This window comes from Neolamprologus multifasciatus, chromosome 13, assembly GCF_963576455.1.
Source record: "Neolamprologus multifasciatus chromosome 13, fNeoMul1.2, whole genome shotgun sequence".
NCBI lineage: Eukaryota > Metazoa > Chordata > Actinopteri > Cichliformes > Cichlidae > Neolamprologus > Neolamprologus multifasciatus.
Window position 1 is genome coordinate 5,638,940 of NC_140451.1, and position 18,651 is coordinate 5,657,590.

The 18,651-nt window shown below is 42.5% G+C and overlaps 1 protein-coding gene across 6 annotated transcripts in view; it reads left to right on the forward strand.

Annotated features, from left to right (window-relative positions):
* Positions 1-278: 278 nt before the first annotated feature.
* The window catches only part of LOC146504921 (uncharacterized), a 483,966-nt gene continuing 465,593 nt past the window's right edge, over positions 279-18,651 (forward strand). For all 6 annotated transcript variants that reach the window (XM_085183493.1, XM_085183490.1, XM_085183494.1 and 3 more), the window contains exon 1: positions 279-589. The gene's annotated coding sequence lies outside the window, so the exon portion shown is untranslated. The remainder of the gene's footprint in view (positions 590-18,651) is intronic.

An 18,651-nucleotide genomic window follows, 5' to 3' on the forward strand; every position in this document is an offset into this window, starting at 1 on the left:
GGGAGTGTGTCAAAGCGTGCATGCCACACAATGTGCCTGGAGAGATTGATGTTTTTGTCATCCACCTGCTTCAAAGCTGTTAAAAAAAAAGCCGGCTGATGCAAATAGAGAAACCTAGGCAGGCAAGCTCACAAACAAAAGAGGGAGAACCTCACTGCTCCTCTTTGCACGTCTGTTTTTTTTTTTTTTTTGAGGAATATCTGAGGTTTCTGTTTTGACGCACATTGGGCTCAAATGAACACTGACTCTGAGTCTTGTATCTGGGAGTGGGTAAGTGCTTGAATGCCCTTTTTTTCAGTTCTCTTAGGGAAGTGGGAACAATTTAAGGCTGTTGTTGCTTTTTTTTCTCTTTCTTTCCTTTTTAAATATGATGCATCGGCACAGTGGCAGTGGGAGAAGGAAGCAGCAGCAGAAGCAGCTTCCCTCCCTCTTTCTCTGTCTTTCTCTCTTGGCTCGCTCTCTCCTTCTTGTCACAGAGACAAATTCTGCAGGCGTGCGACACGGCCGGCTTTAATGGCATTCCAGTTGCAAAAAAAAAAAAGGGCGTCAAAATGTAGCATCTGAGGATAGCAGAGGGGCAATATAGGCGGTGAGCTCTCTGTGGTCTTCTCTGTCTCCTCTCTCTCTCTCTGTCTTGCTCTCTTGTCTGTCTGACCGCTCTCTCCCTTCCGCTGCCTCCAGCGCCGGGCTCCGTCTGGGAGAAGAATGATCTATGGTGCTTTGTTTATCACTGGCCATGGTCACTTCTCTGGAACGCAATTGGCTGGAACTACACCGTGTGGGTCCTGCACCCTGAGTCTCTCTCTCTCTCTCTCTCTCTCTCTCCCTCCCTCCCTCCCTCTCCCTCTCTTTGAAGGAAGACATGAGCAGGGGTGCCTTGTCCGACTTGCCTTTTTTATCTCTCTCGTTCTTCTTCTTTTTTCCCCCCTCTCTCCCTCCTCTCTCTCTCCGTGGCGTTTTGCATGTATCTGAATGATAATGGAACATATTGTTCTCTGGACCGCTGATTGATTGAATGGGTTGACAGCAAAAAAAAAGAAAGAAAAAAACTGTGTTGACGGCATTAAGGAATTTGTGCATGCCCGCTTGTAGATTATCTTGTGTTTTTGTCCTTTTTGAGCACCGTTTGAATGAATGTGTAATGTTTTTTTTTTTTATCTGAATAGCATATTCTGCGATTTTTAAGCGCAGTGGGAGTGTTTGTGGCTTTTATTCTCGTTCCTATCTCAAGACGTGTTTTTGTCTTTGCTTCTTCTTTTTCTTCCGCTAGTCAGATTCTAATGTACAAATTATACAAAGCATCTTTTCTTTATTTTATTATTCTGCATGTAATATGTCAGTACCAACACGCTCGGCGCTCTCAGTTCCATCAAAGCCAGATTTTGTTCACAGTGTAATCAAATTTCTGTTCTTTTCCCCCCATTCTCAGTAAAAATCCTTTTTTTTGTTTGCTTTTCTGTTTGTATTTTAAGATCCATTTCAACTAGTTTTTAAAGCTCATCTGATCCATTTACTTGTGATTATTTTACAGGATTTGGAATCTTAAAAGATGTTTTTAACCTCGCTTACATGCAGATCCTCCTTTCCCTTGCACAAACTGAGTGGGGGACCCGTCTACTATCACTTTTCTCCCCCAAATATCTCGTAAGAGTGTGTGTCTGCATGTGTGTGGACCGATAAGTGCTGCGTGTGAAGTCTTAGCCCGTGGATTACAGGCCTCACAGATAGGCTTGTATCCAGACTGCTGTCTGACATGAGTTGATGGGATTACAGGAGGCGGGCATCTGTCCCGTCTCTTCACACACGCACCCTCACCACGACCAATCTATGGGTGGAATTTGGGGTCACCGTTTGTGTGTGTATGTGTGTGTGTTGTTAGGGAAGTTTTAATATATACATATTTTTTAATTAAGGCTGCAAAAACCAGATATTTTATGTGACTTAATGTGCAAATTGTTATTACTTTTCACGCTGTGCGCCCTGGTGCAAAAGGAATACACGTCTGCAGATCAGGTTTCCAGATCTGAATTTTACCCTTCTAACTTTAAAAAATTTGTTTTTAGTGTTGGAAATATTTTTGTTTGTCAGGCTTCAAGCAGCTGCACAGGTGCTGAAACAGCAGCACATCGTTTCTAAGGCTCAGTTATCGGTGTCAGTTGTTTCACCCATCCGTGCTATGACGAGCAACATCAGTGCTGTTCGCAGCCTGTCACACAGGACGACTTGCTGCTTCTCGTTTTGTATATTACGATATCATCATATTCATTAGAAGGGGGGAAAAAAGACATTGAAAGAAGTCACGTTGAGCTCACTGGTGACACTTTAGTTACACATCAGTATAATTTTTCTTTTCACATAATTGTGAAATATTAAGGCTGGGAGTTTCCATAGTAATGCATAAATAATAATAACAATGATTAAATGCTTAAAAATGATGCCGATTTCTATACTGTGTGTATGTAGTGTTTGCATAGTGTGGTTATTGAATCGGGGTGTGTGTAATGGTTTCACGGTGCATGTGATTTTTGGCATTTTAAGCTGTGTGTTTTTATTTTATTATATTACTCTAATACTGTGAATACCTGCTCAGGGATTGTGTATGCAAATTAGTTAGTAGCTAAATCTGCTAAAATCCATTTTCTCTATTATAAAATCAGTATTTTTGTGCACGATTCTTGGAAAATAAGAAAAAATTAATAAAGTAAAATAAATGTAGGATTAGAGTTAGGTTGGCAAAATGATAAGAAACTAAAAAATGTCACACATCAGCAAAGACGCACACATGTTAGCTTATTAAATCTATAAAAACAAGTAAAAGTTAATCAAACCCTGAATATAGATGAGTTGCTAATAATAATATTTGTGGATATTAAGAGGTTCAGTATTTTAAGTTGTAAGAACAAATACATACTACATATAAAAATGTCAGTGCACAGAGGCTGGATCGCACTTGTGTTAATCCAGTAGTCTTATTGCTTGTGAAAGAAAGCTGTTCCTCAGTCTGCTACTGCGTGGTGTATAAAGGAACAACAGGCTGTTGTGTTGTGTCCTCTATGACTCTCGGGGACCTCTTGAGGCACTGCTGGGTTTACGGCTCTCGCAGACGTGCGCAGCTTGCACCCAATGATGTGCTGAGCAATGCACCACCCTCTGTGGAGCCTCACGGTCCTTGCTGATGTAGTTGACATATCGGGCAGTAAAGCAGTCAGTCAGACTGTCTTTGGTAGAAGTCCCTGCAGATTTAAAGATTCAAGCCAAATGTCTTTATGCACATAAGGACACACAGGTACAATTTTGCTGGGTTTCTTTCTTTCTTTCTACATTGGAGTGTAACCCTTCTGAAGTCCTTGTGAATAGGGACTCCAGGTATTCTAAATTATCCATTTTGCTCCACCACTGTGCTGTTGAAGGCTATTAGGAGGTGAAGCCCCCCCACCACAGCTCTTTAGGGAGAGGTGGTTGTTGCTGGCTGTTGTTCTAGAGTGGCCTTCCTGTAAGGCCTTCTTCTTGCCAAGGGGAGATCAGTCCCATAACTGCTGAGTGGTCAGGTGAACTTCACAATGCTGTTTGTGGCCTTTGCTGCCGCGCAGTTGTGGATACTGCAGAGCTCCCAGTGTGACGCTGTGTCGATTCGTCTGTCCTGCGAGAAGAGAAGCCTTTGGAGGCCTGCGGGAGAATCGATGCAGGTAGCATTTAAGATTGCTGAGAAAAAGCACGCCCTGTGTATGTGTGTTATTTCTCTCCGATTAGTTCTGACCCTCTCTTTGCATCCAACGCTTTGTTTTAATCACCGGGCACCACAGGCATCATCCCTCCCAGCCGCACCACGACGAACCTTTGCGCGAATCGGTGATGTCTGTTGATACCATCCAGATAGTTTCATCGTCTGAGCCGGGTGGAAACCGAAGCCATGGATGCAAGTCCACTTGAGCTGATTAGCGTGTGGAGTGTGCTTGTTAAGGCATACTGTGAAGTGTGCTTGTTACATATACACCCCTCATGTTTGATTACTGCTGGCGCTTTACGACTGGCGGCTGTGTACAGAAGCACTGCTGGGATCTGATGTGTCCAGCTCCTGTTTTGACAGCACGATATTTATACCTGTTATCATCATCCAGCAGTTTGCCATCGACATATTCAGGGTTAGAGTTATGGTTAGGGTTTGGTTAATAGGTTTGCCTTTTTTAAGAAAATGTCGAAAACAATAATGCCAAAATGTGCCATCTTGTAGTTTTTGAAAATTTGCCTTTTTAACTGATACCTGCAAAAAAAGGTCGAACCCTAACCCTGGGGAGGTTGCTTGTCCCTAAGTTATCATGTGTGGTAACCCCAACCCTAATCCTAGCCGTAAACAATTTTTAAAAGAGGGTTAGGGTTTTCATTGATGATGACTGAGACGTCAGAGCGTTATAAATTAAATTTATGAAATCACTGCAGATTAATGTAGACATTAATGAGATTCTATGACTAACAAGCTATAAAATATTAGATTAAGTTATCCTATGTATTAATCCCTCAAGCCTCCAAAAAAAGCTCTTTTGAGCTTGGCTTTGCCTGAGCACCACCAGCAGAATATGTTATAACATATGCTGCGTTATTGGACATGCTTCTCTATAATGCATGCATTTCAGCAAGAATTCCTCTGTGATTTTGCAACTGATTCTAACACAGATTTAAAATACAATGTGAAAAACTTTGGGTGGGTGGTGAAATTGCCTGCTGTGAGTCTCCATCTGGCCTGTGCAGTGTTGGAATGGACCATCCTCCTTCACTATGCCAGGCCCGGAATAAAGCTTCACTTTAAAGGATCAATTCTTTTATTATTGAAGTAGGTCTCAGTAGTGCAGGATAATACATTCTACATTGATCCCCCTCCCACCCAACCCTACCCCATTCCTTACTCCGCTCCTCTCCTCCCCCCCCCCTAAAAAACCTTTATTGCCATTCCTTCCAGTGAGGCTCACATTAAAAAAAGAAAGAAAGAAAGAAAGAAAAGACATGTTCGACAGAATAAAGATTTTAGAAAGTGACTGGAGGACAAATAAGCCCATAAACTAGGGTATTCACATTTTAGTGGGAAGGAAAGACAGGGGGAGAAGAAGGAGTCGGAGTTGCCAGCAGGCTTTTTGAATATCATTACCAGCTTTGCAGAGAGAAATTGAAATCATAAGCATAAGGAAAGTACCTGGTAATTAAAACTGTCTCGCCACACCGAGGCTTTGATACCTGCTCAACAAAAGTATACGCGAGTGTATGTGTAAATGAGTGTGTGCGCACATGCTTCTTGCTTGGATGTACATATTGTGGCTGCATACATTTAGGTGGCACACAGCAGAGGATGTGAGAGTGTGTTTTACACTTTTTACCCCGTCTGTCAGGAGGATGCCTGATGACGCGCTGCATGGTGTGGATTGCCGTGCGCCGTGTCTCTCTCTCTGGAGACGCAGGCAATATTTGCAGCGAGCACTTCAGCTGAGCAGGAGTGAGCGTGTTAAAACGTATTTATTTTTGAAGTCGTGTGCACCATTTAGATTTTTTTTTGTGTGATATTCACACAGAAAAAAAAAGAAAACAGGCTTCCTTCATGGTTTTTTGTATTTAGTTTTGTGGCCTGTGCTGGGGGGGGGGGGCAAACAGCTTGACGTGTCTGTATCAAAATCAAACCCCCGAAGCATGCGTGCCAGACCCTTATTGAACAAATTTGCGCCAGTGAAGCCAGCAGTTGAGGACATTAATGATCTGGACCCACTGGGGTCTGGTGCTCAGCGCCCACAGGCTACCCGCTCGATCCCCAATCAATAGCTTTTTATTAAAATTGTTTGCGAGGCAACACAAATCCATATTGTTTTGCCTCGGACAGGGGTGGCCCGTGTGAAATATGTCGGACATATTTATATATTTTTTTCCACACGAATGCGTAAAATGATTGGCTGATATGCATGGAGAAGAAAAAAAAAAAGCACACAGGGGCAGTGGTTTGGCTTTATTGGAATATCCATTTCAGCATTGATTTTCATAAGAGATGCATTTGTGATTATCTTATTTTCTCCTTCCTCAACAGGGTTGAATTACATATCATATCATCCCTGGTATTAAGGCAAAATTAATAACACAAGTAATTATAATACTTACGTCTAATGATATGCTGTGAGGGTCCTATTGATTCAGTCGAGATGCATCTAGGGGAAATGGCTTGGAGCTCTGCCTGGCGACTGGCGCTACCAGCGTGCTGCGCTCTTGACAGCACAACGCTAGGCTCAACCCTCAATCCACACTCAGCATCACTTACACTTAAAAGCCACTCCGTGCTCAGCGATTAAGCTCGCTTATCTACTCGCGCTTGTTTTCTCCTCACGTAACCTCTGACACCGGCCGGTGCAGTCACTCCTGGCTGGATGTGAACTTTCTCTGTGTTTGAAACCTTTAATTCTTTTTAAAATTTTTTTTAAAGCTATCGTGATTAAATTAAACTTTTAATTTCTTACTTTTCCAACATTCCTGAAACAATTAACACAAAGAATATCAGTATTGAAGCAGGTCTCACATTTGATTCCATCTGTGGGTTTTGTTCTCGCCGAGTGGCCGTCACTGCGCGCTCCTGCACACAAATCTCACTTTGAGACTTGCTCCTCCTCGAATACATACACACCTATATATGTTTTGCATCCTCACAGTCTTCTAAAGAGCCACTTAAACATGTCATTTTTACACCGCAAACAATGCGCAGACCTTGTGAGTAATTCCTGTCGATTTTAAAGAGAGAAACACCTCCACCATCTCGCCTTTTGATTTATTGCTTCTTCGTTTTTAGTCGCCTTTTTTCAAACTCACACTAATCCCAGTTTATGCTCGCATGCAGGTTTTTTTTTTTGGTTTGTACTCCATCTTGCTGCTTCTTAATTTTTTATTTAAATATTTATTTTTTTATTTTTTTATCTTTTAGTGTTTTACCTGGTTAAAGAGAGGAAACGTGAGAGAAAGATGAGGACGGAAACCAAACTCTGGCCTTGTTGATTCTCAAATCTGGTAGACAGGATACTGCCAAAAAATAAAATAAAAAAAAAAAAAAAATTCTAATCCAGGCTTTACTCACACGTATGAAAATGTGGAGCTGTTAGATATGAGAAGCTGCATGATAATCATGGAGGGAAAACACATTCGATGGGTTGAAATTTTTTTTGCTCTATCGCAGAGATCTGACCCAGCGTGGCCTTAGGTAAATTCTTCAGATTGTCTAATTTTTTTAAAAGCGGGTTCAATGTCCACGATTTTTCGTCACACTGGCTGTTCCATAAATTAGACCTCCCTTGCTCTTATCTCATCGTGTCGCTGCATCGTGAGGAAGACGAGCTGCCTTTGAGGTGAAAGGACAGTGGGCTGCAGTTGCAAGTGCTGACCAAAAGAGGGCAACATGATGTCAGAATTATCCCCCCCTCCACCACCATCGCCGCCACCATTACTACTACAACCGCTGCTGCCTCCTTTCACAGCCAAGCCCGAAGCCGGTGCACAGGGAAGAGTTTCGCTGAGGGGGTATAGGTGGCTGGGTGCACCGTCACTCAAAGCTCTGCCTCGCTCTCTTGGCAACAAAGATCCATGTGGCGCCCTTGTCACGTGGGCGCCACATGGATAAACTTCTTCACAGTCGAGGCGTAGGTACGGCAGCCCCACTTTAAAGAAATAAAAAAGGAGCAGGGATGGTGGTGGGGTAAACGGGTGGATTAAGCATGACGCTCTTCCCTTCTTCTTACTCTCGCTTCAGACCCCGAAACGTGGTTTGGGCCCTCAGCCAAGCACGTGTGGCACTTTGTCCTGATCCCAAGCTCGTTTTGATTTTGTCATATTTGCATTCTGTCTCTCGCTTACTAACCGTTTCCCCGCCGCCTTTGATGGGGTGAAGCGCGGTGGCCGACGTTTATTGAAAAAGGCACAAAAGAGCAGCGATGGATCACATGCTAACTGACACCTTTTTTTTTGCCATTCCCTGTTTTTGGGGGGCTGTAAAAATCCCACAGCCCATTTGTTCTATGATGTGACAGCATTGATGATAGGATGACAGATGTCTTACCAGCCCACCCCGTCGGTGCCAGCAGCCACCACCGCCAGTACCCCAGCCTCCTCCTGAAACAGTTTGCCCCTCATTCGGTGGGAGTCCACAGCTGCATTACTCCAGTATGGCAGTACTCCCTTAACCCTGCACACCCCCTCCTCCTTCTTCTTCTTCTCCTGGAGGCGCCCCCCTTCTACCTCCCCTCTAGAGGAGAGAGTGATAGGCCTCTTTGGCACAGCGCTGCCTCTTTGTTCCCTGCCAGGTTGGCTCCAGGAGGCAGGGTCAGCTGTAATTCACTGTGCGGTCAGTAGAGGACGACATGCCCTGCACAGCAGCAGGGGCTCCGGGCCTGGAGGAGCTGACACTTATTGTTCACATTAAAAGGGACTGTTATATCTAACACCAGTGTTTGTTAGCGGTTATTAATAGAGAACAGTCTAATCGCTTGTATTTTAATTGGTTTTACATGCAGTAGCACTGCACTGTAATACATAATGCTGCAGTACTGCCTGTAGAATTCAATTACATCTGATGTGATACAGAGATCTGGGTGTGAAAGAGCTGAATAATTGATTAGTCAACAGACAGAAAATCAACTAAATGATAAATGATTAATTGCATAAGAAATGCAAAATAACATTTATTTCACGTGGCATTTGGGACTAGACGCGCCGCTCTAATGTCGCTGCTTCAGCTCTTGTCTTCCTTATTACCAGCAGTGAGGTACTCTTTAGCAAGGTGTTTAACCCCCAGTGGAGCCGCTCAGGAGCCAGAAGGTGAGGCGGCGGGGACCGAGGAGAATTGAGTTGCGTCTGTGTTCGCAGGATCCCTGTTTGTCGTCTTCTGTGCACAACTGTGTCTTTATTGTTTTATCATCTCAGCTGAAAAAGACTGTACAGAAACCAGGAGAGGGGCGCTTGGCACCACGGTAGAGCAGCGGTGTCATCTAACAGCAACGAGGTTCATTGTTTAAGCTCGTGTGTAAATTTTGGCTTCCACCCAGAGTCCAAAAACAGGCATATTAATTTGTAATTCTATATCACGAGTGTTTCCAGAACTTTTAAATCAGGTGAAATAGAATATTTGATTTTTTGAAAAGTAAATACGGTGATACAGTGTAAAAACTGGCTTAGAAAACATGTATGTTTCATGCTCATGTGCAGCCCTTCAGGCTCAGATGCATTACATGAAAAGTAGTAAGAATTTTGCATTGAAACAGATTTGCAACGTGGCTTCAGTGAAAGTCGAAACATACTTAAGCAAGAGTACAAAAGCTCACAATGTACTTATCATGCTTAAAATAAAAGGAGTATACATATTATATCATCAGATCACAATGAATGATTTATTATATGTATTTATCACTTTAATGTTTCAGGCGGAGACGATCTTATTTCACATATAAGTACATTGATATTTCAAAATATGCAACATTTTTTAAATGGCATGGCGTACAAAGAACAATAACTGGATACTAAATATCAATTCAGTCCATTTTAATGTGAGGTAAAGACCCCACGATGATTCCAAGAAAACCCCCAAAATTGGACGACCCCATATGAGCAACAGTGGGAAAGAAAAACTCCCGTTTAACCCTTTAAAGCCGGTCAGAGCTGTCACTTCCGTTTTGCATAACTATTTTTAAATCCCTGTAGAACCGGAACCACTTAAGCTAGAGCAATATATTTTTTTTGCATATGAAACCGGAGGAGTTGTACTTACATCTTATGCCATCGGCTTGCCCTAAGTCACGGTTTTCTTCCACATATAGCTTTGCAAAAATTGCATAAAAAGCATTTGCAGCAACAGAAACACGCTTTGCCAATCCAATCAGCTGTTTGTAACACTTCCTACGTTGGAATAGACGTCAGCGCGAACTATCGCATGTCCGCCATTACCTGGCCAAAACCGGAAGTGACATCATTTTCACGGAAAATGTAGTTTTTTACCTTCAGGGCCTTATAAGCCTATACTGGTGTTTTTAAAATTCATGTTTGACTTTATGCTTTTCTGAATAGTTTCTGGGATGCTCAGAACTCAAATTGAACTGCTGGAAATAGTTTATTTTGATGCACAAGCAGTTTTTTGTTTTTTTTTGCAAATTATATAAATATATAAAATTTGGTGTATTTCAAAAATAAAACTATGAAGACACTCAAAATAAATTTCCTGTGGTGGGAAACTATTTTGTGCAACTTTTTTGTATTTACGTTTTTGAGGGATAAACCTCTTAAATGTCTCTAACTAGAAATATATGTAAATAAAACAACAGATTTTCAATTTTTTGTAGTTTATTGCACTTTTTGGCAATTTATGTAGTTACTATGGACTTAATGCATACATATTATTAAAATTTGGCCTATAACAGTTGTATTGATGTATAGTAACTTGAAATGCGCTCAAAAATGGCTCTACAGCATGTAAAAATGTAAAGATAAGCTCTGGCAGACTTGGTCTATGGTAGGTCTTAAAGGGTTAACAGGAGAACCATCCAGAAGAACCAGACTCAGGGAGGGGCAGCAATCCGCCATAACAGTTTGGAAGTGAGGGGAGGAAGACAGGACAAAAGACACACTGGAACAGAGCCAGAGATTTAGAATAAGTAATGATTAAATGCAAAGTGGGGCATAGATGTAGTGGTGTAAAATATATTAGAGCAGGAAAAGAAAGCAGCATAAAGTATAGCATATAAGGGTTAAGTAAGAGTTCCTCGAGCTCACATAGGCAGTGTTGACCCAACAATCACAGGAGAAACCAGAGCTCCTACAGAAAACCTGCAAACTCTTCAGAGAAAGGCCTTACCTGGGTTTGATCCTCCTGCAACAAGGGAACACCAACGCTGTAGTTTTATCTACTCGAGTAATGTCCTTGAATATTAATAAATCAAGTTACCATCCACCTTTTGTCCATGCATTTATCAACTGAGGTTGAGAACTATAGTCAACTGGAACTGGGTCCATTGTGGGACCACCCATACCTCCCCTCTGGACATGCCCCTTTTCTAGGGGTGGTTGCCAGGTAAATAATGTGCTCTACAGATGAAAACTGTATTTTAAAATATGTGAGAAATATGTTGTAGTGTAGAGCACTTAGAACACTGCTCTCGATCGCAGTCGATCTCAACAGGGAATTGTAGCAAACACACGGAAGCACTCGTCTCTGAATAAATAAATGGATTTAAAACTTTTATATAATTCCATTTGTATTTTCATACAGCTAAAACGTTGCAGACGTCACCCCGGAAACAGGAGCATTTTGCAGCATTCTGAGGGAAAGTTCACTTTCCTTCAGCATGTTCGCAAAGGCCTCGCAGCACATTGCTGAAGGCTACACGTTTCTCCATCGCCTGAAAACCAAAAAAACGACACAAAAACAGGCGTACTTGTGAAAACGACACCAGGTCTGGTCCTGACTGCCACACACACACAGACACACAGACACACAGTCTCCTGTAAGATCCCTAATCCCGTGTGCACCGCACAGGAAACAGCAGGTGCGTTTAGGCTCCCTCCATGTTAAACAAGCTCCTTTATATTGTCTGAATGCTGGAAACAAACTAACTCATTAGAAACACACACCCTGCTCCCTCTTTTTTGGGGGGGGCGATATGTTATCTAGGCTAATGCCGTACGATATTTAGACTTCTGCTGAACTCGTCATTTCGCAACATCACTAACATGCGCGTGCATATTTATTTTTATTGCCTTTTTTCCTCCTCTTTTTTAAAAACCTCCCCCTTCTTGCCAGGTTTTTGTAGAACATTTAGCTAATTGATTATCACATGCCTCGGCCTTATCAGCAAACCGTTATTTTGTAAATGAATATTCAGGAGAGATTTCTCCTCTCTTCGCCTTTGTAGTACATTATTTGTGGACAAAATATGCAAACATTGAGGAAAAGGCAGCTCGCTCTTCTGCCTCGCTGCCTAATTACATTTTGCGCTCGCACCTATACAGAGACGCGGCGTGTATTTATAGAGGAGAATGAATTCACACACACACACACACACACGCACACTCCCCCGGCTGCAATCGCATGCCAGGCATCTGCTTATGAAGTGGCTCTTTTCTGGATCTGCAACTGTACCCCCACCCCTCCACCAACCGTCCCCTCCAATCTTTCTACAAGAGGAAAAGAGAGAAAGGAGCTTAATCGCTCTTGTCTGTTCTGTCTTTCACACACACACACACACACACACACACACACACACACACACGCACACACACACACACACCACCCTTCTCTATCACAAACCCCCTTAAATATCCGCCGCCTGGCTCATCTTCTGTGTGATCAATTTGACTTGTTTATGTTTACGCACCGGCGTTCTTGTTGTCGCCGCCATCTTTGTGACGAGGAGCTCTCTTAGGGAAGGAGAAGAGATGGACAGATGGATAGATGGAGAAGAGGGGGAAGGAGGGGAAGGACGGACTGACAGGTGGAGAAGGTGGGAAAGGAGGAGGGTGGATCAAAGAGCGAGGGGATAGAGTGACAGAGGGGGATTTGACGCTGAGAGGATGGAGAGCGGGGAGGTTTATCTGCGACATTCCTTGTCATCATATATGTAGATGCCTTTTGAAGTTTGCGGCGTGTTCCTGAACCTGGTAATGCAGCGCACTCCAAAAACCCCACAAAACAACAACAACAACACCCCCCCCAAAAAACCTAGAGCACCTCATTGCGCCCAGTTAGGCTGCGGCGGCTAATCGTGCTCGCCACAACACACTCTGCTTTAATTTTAGCCATAATGACGGCAAGAAGGGCGAAATGATACTTTAAAGAGCAGAGGAGAGTGGAGGGAAAAAGAGAGAAGAAGAGGGGAATGAAAAAAGTGAAAAAAGGGATGGAGGGAAGAGGGAGACAGAGAGGAGCTGTGAAGGTGATTAGTTGTACTGGCGGATCTTTGCGGTGGAGGAGGTTGGAACACTAATCCTTGCTTTGGTTGGAGACATTTTCGCGCAGTAGGTCCCTTCTTTCCGCCCCCTCTCAATTTTAAGCCCCGTGTCAAGCTCAAGCCCTTCTTTTCCAGCACTCACTTGCTCTCATTTCCTCTGCCTTCTGGCAAGCCCTGCTATTTATAAGAAAAATCATTTTTCTCCTTTTTTTCCTCTCTCTCTCTCTCTCTGTCTCCCTTTGCCTTGCTCTCTTTTCCTCCTTTAAATCTTTCCTGGCGTGTTTGATTTTCTGCCTTACTTAGAGAAGGTGCCCAGATGAGTGGCAGCCGGCCAGGGCTCGTCTCTCTCCGCCGCTCCTTCCTCCCTCCGCCTCTCGTCTTCCTCCATCTCCCCTCACATGTGGTCGTTTTAACAACGTAAACACACGTCTTTAAAATTTACATCGGGAAAATGGCAGCGAGACGCTCTCGCTGTTGCTCCACCAACGACTAGCTCACGTTTCCAAGCGTCCCCGCCGCTTTGCATAACCAGTGTAGCGATGTGAATTGGCCCTCTGCCCAGACAATAAGCCATAGATTTTTTTTTCTTACAGTATGACATCATTTATCCAGTGCATTATTTTATTGTTTTGGCTGCTTTCTAATTTGATGGATCTCGCTGTTGTCTCAATCATCAGCATCGCTTCTCCTGCTTAATCTGTTCCGCCAAAATGAGGAAAATGTATGTATTTGGAACACTACTCCTGCTGCTGCCTCAGATGCACGTACTGATGAGCTTTAATCAGGACAAAATAGTATATCTACATATATATAAATATATATAGATACCAGCTTTGGCCTGACTCACTACATATAAAGAAAACTTCACTTTTCACATTTACATTCATGCCAAACACTCCAGGGCCTGCCAGTGCTCGGGGCCAGATATCATACAAACTGCCATTGATTTGTTTGTCCTTTGGCCCTTTTCCATGGTTTGGGAAATGAATCATTCTTTTTTTTATATATATTGTTGTTGTTCGTCTTGGCATCATCTGTTTAATCCATACACTCCATGTTTTCCATAAATAACAGGGCAGAACTCGGCTTGGACCGGCTTGTAATGCTCAGTGCTTTTGTTCTCAAAAGGATGACAGCAGCGCTCGAGGTGCTTCACGCAAACACACTCACACACACACACACACACTTAACCGCTCTTTTAGAGGTAGATTAAATTTAGAGGGAGAGAACAGAAAGGATGTACACGGTCAGATCTGCAAGGGTACAAGTTCACGTTTCATGATGCGTGCACGACAGTAAGCGAGGGACATGCGAGCTTTTGAATCGTGGAAGTAACTCATCAGCTTTGAATAGCACAGTTTGAAAGGTTCAAGTTACACAGGATGTCTTATTGTTTTTATAACCTTTCAGCTTCTCTCCATTTCCTATTCCTTTTCTCCATCTTTCCCCTGCAAGAGTGGGCAAAATTAATTTCCCTGACCTTTGCCTGGCCCCAACAGTGCAGGGGTCAAATTCCAGCGTTCATTACTCAACCGTTTTTATTTCACTATGAAATATGTGTGACTGGATAACGAGAGCTTGGGGAGTCCAATTATACATTTTTTATTTTCTGATCCATGGGAGGAAAAAAATGAAGAAAATAATTAAGAGAAAATAAACAGCTACCTGGTCAGATGGGTAGTTTAAACAGGGGCTTAAAAAAGACTAAGTGGCTGGGTTTTTCTAATGTGTGTGTGGATTTGGGAGGGGGTGTGGGGTGTGTGTGCATATGGAGTTCATGAGATGGTAGCGTTTGCTTCTAAATGATCGTGTCGTGTATGTGCTTGACTGCAAATTTGCAGACTCACACGTGTGGGTACATACAGACAAAAAAAAAAATCTCTTCTTTTCCGGCCTTTGAAGGTACCTGCTGTATATCAACCTCAAACTTAAATCGCTCCTCTTATTTTTCATGAAGGGGTGTTTGGGGCTTTGTATGCATTTCCAAAGGTTGGTTTACACTAATGGACACCAAGGCAATTGTGCCAGGTGTGTGCTATGGATGTAAGCCCTGTGTAAGCACGATAATTGTGCCACTTAGCAAGCCCAAGCTGTGTGGGTTTACCTCCAAATAACCTTCCCCAGCCTTGGATTCTGTAGCTAACAGCTGCCACGTAGTAGTATCAGGACTTAGAGCACTGTATTTAATGTACCTTAGATGGTGAGGATCAAATCTTCCATCTTGCCTGGATAATATTGTACATGACATTTCTCTGAGGCAGAGAAGCTCTGAAGGAAAAATTATCTGACTGACTTACAAAAGTTTTGGTGGTTAAACTTTGTATCCAGCTGGGATGTTAGCAAATAACAATAAATTTCACTTTTACTTCCAGGGGAGCCAACTTCTCTTTAACAGTTATACACTGTCTAAAAGTCGTAAACTGTCATGCTAGCTTTAATGTTTATGAAAACTCTTCAAGTTAGTCTAGCCCAGTGGTTCCCAAACTTTTTTTGCTGGGCCCCCTTTGTTTTACAAGAAAAATGTTCGCGCCCCCCCTCGCGCGCGCACGCACGCACGCAAGAACACATCCTCCAACCACACACACCCATATTTTGCTCCATTGCGGTTTATTTCACACCTCAAACATTTAGTAAACAATTAAGCAAATACAAGTAATATGCAGGTAGCAAGAAAATAAACTAATAAAGTCTTTTATGCTACGTCGGCACCTACACGGGTATTTTTGATAACGCAGCTGTTTCGTCCACGCGTAAACGGCGTTTCGAATCACCGAGAATGGAGATTTTTTAAAACTCCTTTTTTGCGTTTATGTGTGGACGAGGAATATAGAGTTCGTCATGCAACGTCAAAGGTATGTGCCTTTTTCACGTCACGCTGTGCGCCACGTTATTGTTTACATGAGATGAATTGCAGAATGGCAGATAGAGACGAAATACTGTTAATCTGACTATCTGCAGGTTTTACACGCTTACATATACACGCAGTTACTGTCCCTCCATTTAGAAAGGCAGAGGCGTCACGGTGTAATTATTTTACATGTAGTTGTTTTTTTTCCCTGTGTAATAATATTCAACATTGCTATCAATACATTTTTCAAAAAATCCCTCTGCAAAATGGGTTTAAAAACATAAACAACTGTTGGATGCTGTTTGTCCGTGATTTGAACCGGGGGAACAAATCGTGGCAGGATCAGCCTGATATTATTTGTATCCCACTGTAACTTTACTGTATAAAGAGCTAACATCTCCAACATGTCAGGAGTAGTTAGTCATTATAACAAGTGTTTGTGAACTACAAATCAAGAATGTGGGATACTGTTTGTCCGTGATTTAAACAGCCCAGCGCTGCTCCCAACAAAGGGAAAACCAATCCTGCAGGGAGACCTACCTCGGCACTTGTGCAGGTGAAATCAAAGGGAAGATATGCTTCACCATATTTTTCTAGTCTTTGGCTTAGAATGAAGTTGGTTTGGAAACATATTCAGCGATGCTTCATCTCCTGCTTTGCGTTTGTGTGGGCGCCCCATGCTAGCAGTGTCCAAGCGTTGTTTTTGTTTTGTTTTTTTTCCCTTTTCATGCCGCGTCCCCCCTGCAATGGCTCTGCGCCCCCCCTAGGGGGCGGGCCCCACACTTTGGGAACGTCTGGTCTAGCCAATAAGCTAACTTGCTAGTGCTATTTTGTAAACAAATTATTACTCCTAATCCTAAAAAGTTAGACGATATTAATTGTTTTAAACATACCCACATTATGAAGTTACAGACCCTTGGGAGCAAATGTTTGGTGGACCTTAACAGTCATTGTCTTTCTCCACTTCTGTTTGTTTCTCTTACAACGTCCTCTTTTTCCTCCTGCCTCCAGTACCACAGGGTGTTGAAACAATAATGAAGTTTAGCTCAGAGAGCTTTTCCAGAGAAAAGTTTTTTTGAGATGTGTCCACTTGGCAAAGGAATAAACAAAACAAAAACAATAAATATAGATTTACATATTTATATTAATAATGCAAGGAAACAGAAATATTCCCTCCACTGGGGAGGGCAGGCTGGTTCCTTTTGTTAGATCCAACCAAGTTTTATATCAGGACTCCACTAAGATTGTGAGCAGCTAAAGTTATGATTAGCTAGCATATCATCATTTAACAGCATTGTTTTGATCCTGAATGGGAGTAACAATTTTTTTTAATAAAAGTTAGACATCAGCAACAAGGAGGAGAAAAGGGCAGGTAAAATAAATAATACAGTATTCTACCAATTACATAATTTTGCTAATATATAGTTTCAAGATGCCACAAACCAAGATTAGATTGATTTCAACTGGCCAAATTAACCTGGGAGAAAGCTTCTAGAAGTCAGTTTTCAGAGGGAAGGTTTTTGAAGATAACCAAACTGACTGACCTGGTTGGTTGCTGGGTGCAGTCCACTGCTGATCAGCAAATCATTTACTTTGATTTGTTCAAAACATGGCCTCTTTAGTGTCCTTACAGAACTTGTCACAGTGTTTTAAGTAGTGCAAATTGAAGGTACAGAAATATCATCTTCCAGATTTAGGAGCATGGGTGGCGAGTATCCTAAGGAGACCTCAAATGGAGATAAACTGGTGGCCAAAGAGGTCATACTACCCATGGCATGTGTGCACTCCAAGTAGATGGGCTATTGAAGACTGCACTGATTTAGACATTCATTCTGTCCACTTGTCTGTGGATGGAAACCTGTGGATAAATTTACTTACTCTTGTACTCGTAGCGCTGAACAGAAAGCTTTCGATACCTGGGAAGTGAAATTAAGTCCTAAATCTCTATTTCAGTCAGCATGTTGTGTAGCAGGAGCATGTGGCATCTGCAGGTTGTAGAGCGGATGGTATCTTAGGTAAGTTAAGAGAACGAAAAATGCTTAGAAAAATCGTCAACAAATGTCAGTAGTCAGAAGTACGTCATTTCAATGATGCCTCAATGATAAAACGTACCAAGGGGTCTGGGTGGACGGGAACCAGTCTAGAGGTCTCCTCTCCAAATTAAGGTTTGTTGCACTGGTAGAGAAAGGGACTTCGAGCAAGGTGAGTCTGATTGAGGTAACTCAAATTTCCTATAGTCTTTGACTAACTTGCGGTAAAAGTTTGCAGAACTCCAGAAGTCTCTGCAGTCCCTTGCCACTGAAAGGTTGAGGCCACTCTACCCTTAACTTTCCTAGATCTGCTTTGACCTGCCTCCTTTCAATGACGAACTCAAGAAAACTAACAAAGACGCATAGAATTCACATTTCTCAGTTTTGACAAACAACTTATTTTCGAGCATCCTTACTTGTAGTTGGTGCTACTCCAGGCTGTTTCAAATGATAAGAATGTTGTCTAGATAAACATACACAAACTGGTTGCACCACTCCTGCAGGACATCATTGACCAAGACCTGAAAGATAGCATGGGTATTAGTCCAAAAGGCATCACAAGATATTTGAAATGCAGAGTTGCTGAGGGCTAGTCACTTAGTACATATGTATTCTTGATAGTAATGTCTCAGCGTCTAGGAGTGAGGCGGGTGGATGAACGATACCTATCACTAGAGAATATAGTTTTCCATAGCTTGTTACTTTGGATGGGTCCGATCTTCTGCATGGGTGTCCATTTCACGTTTTGGAGAGGCAAAGTGAGAAATTGACACAGTGGGCCGGCGTGTCTATTGCATGTTTTTGCTGTTACTGGTTTCAATTATAAATG